This window comes from Protobothrops mucrosquamatus, unplaced genomic scaffold, assembly GCF_001527695.2.
Source record: "Protobothrops mucrosquamatus isolate PMUCROS unplaced genomic scaffold, P.Mucros_1.0 scaffold2347, whole genome shotgun sequence".
In the NCBI taxonomy this organism is placed as follows: domain Eukaryota; kingdom Metazoa; phylum Chordata; class Lepidosauria; order Squamata; family Viperidae; genus Protobothrops; species Protobothrops mucrosquamatus.
In genome coordinates, this window is record NW_015388427.1 from 165014 (window position 1) to 167171 (window position 2158).

Consider the following 2158-nt stretch of genomic DNA (forward strand, 5'->3'; position numbering starts at 1 on the left):
CCACCGTCTGTTTGGGTCACAAGAAAGACCGTCCATTGGAAGAGTTGCCTTGGAAAGGTACCGGGGTCCTCAGTCAGAACAGGGTGGGTTTTTGCGCGACTAGAAGGAGCATATTTAGAACAGGTGCCCACTGCCCATTGAAGAAAAAGCTTCATCTTGAAGTCAAACTGCAGGGGGGTCCCCTCAGACATGGACAGGTTCAGCTCTGTCCATCATTTCCCAGAGAACCCTCAAACAGATTTGCTGCAGAAGCAGCCAAAGAGTTAAGCTCAGGCCGTTGAACCTTATTTTGACCGACTTCCAGAATTCCCGAGTGCATATAAAGGGGGAAGCCACATTCAGGGTGAAGTTTAGGGACTTCGAGGGGCCTTTGGACATCGTCGTGGTTGATGGTGACTGCACGAGTCTGATAGGACTCGATTGGTTTGATGCACTTGGAATTCAGGTGACTGGGTTACACAGTCTTCAATCGGCAAGACTTGCGGAGGTATGCAAAGAATTTGCTGATGTGTTCAGCCCTGAGCTATGGGCATACAAAGGGCCTCCAATTGCCTTAAGGTTAGACCCCTCCATTGCACTGATCAGGATTAAGCCTCGTCGGGTGCCTTTTGCTCTTAAGCAAAAGATCAATGCTGAGCTGGACAAACTGTTGCAGCAAGGCATTTTGGAACCTGTGGATAGTAGTCCATGGGAAACAACCATTGTCATGCCACTTAAGGCCAATGAAGTCCACATTTGTGCTGACTATAAATGCACACTAAGCAAAGCGTTACAGCAGCACTCCTATCCAGTGCCTGTAGTGAGCCATATTCTGGCATCTCTATAGGGAGGCTGCATTTTCGCCAAGTTAGACTTGGCACAGGCCTATCAGCAGCTGCCGGTGGATGATGCCAAGGCAGAGGCCCAGACTATTGTGACTCACCGGGGAGCCTTCAAGGTCTGAAGGCTACAGTTCAGGGTAAATGTAGCCCCTGGCATCTTCCAAAGTGCAATGGAGTGAATGCTCCATAACATTCCGGGGGTGTGCCCATATTTCGATGATGTCCTCATTGTTGGGGAATCAGTCAAAAATCTGTCTGACAGGCTCCGGACTGTTTTGCAGCATTTTCGCGAAGCAGGGCTGAAGCTCAAGCAGGAAAAATGCAAAATTGGAGTAACTTCCACAGAATTCCTGGGGTTTGCATAGATGCCAAAGGCATCCATCCTGCTGAATCTAAGCTCAAAGTGATTCAGCAGGCCCCAAGTCCCAAGTCAAAGAGCAAGCTTCAAGCTTTCCTTGGACTTCTACATTTTTACCATTCCTTTCTCTCCCACAAGGCCGCAGTGGAAGAGCCATTACATCGGCTCTTGGACAAACAGGCTCCATGGAAGTGGACAAAAGTCCATGAAAGGAGTTTTGCTGAGGTCAAAGCATTTTTGTCTTCCAATGCTGTTTTGGCTCATTTCAATGAGCAGTTACCAGTTAGCATAGTTTGTGATGCATCCCCTTACGGGATTGGGGCAGTCTTAAGCCACCTCCGGGCTGACAGGACACAAGTCCCTATTGCATATTATTCCAGGACTCTTTCAGCTACAGAGCGCAATTACACGCAAATTGACAGGGAAGCTTTGGCCATTGTAGCGGGCATCAAAAAGTTTCATGACTTTTTGTATGACTTTTTCACGGTCTTTACTGACCACAAACCGCTTTTGGGATTGTTCACCACAAATAAGCAAATGCCCCAGATCATATCTCCTAGAATGTTGAGATGGTCAATATTTCTCTCTGGTTATGATTATTGCCTGGTTCACAAACCAGGTAAAGAAATGGGCCACACAGACAGCCTTAGTAGGTTGCCTCTACAGCTATTAGAGTCAGATCCTGCTCTGGCCAACCACATCCTGGCTATCCAGGATTTGCCAGAGTCTCCCCTCAATGCAGGGGATGTGGCTGCAGAAACAGCTACATGATGCTGTGGGGTAGACAGCATCATGTGGGGTAGACAGCATCACCACCAGATGGATCCGTAGCTGGCTGACCGGCCGTACTCAGCGAGTGGTCCTCAATGGAACCACATCTACATGGAGGGAAGTGTGTAGTGGGGTGCCCCAAGGCTCTGTTCTGGGCCCAGTGCTCTTCAACATCTTCATCAACGATTTGGATGAGGGGATAGATGGG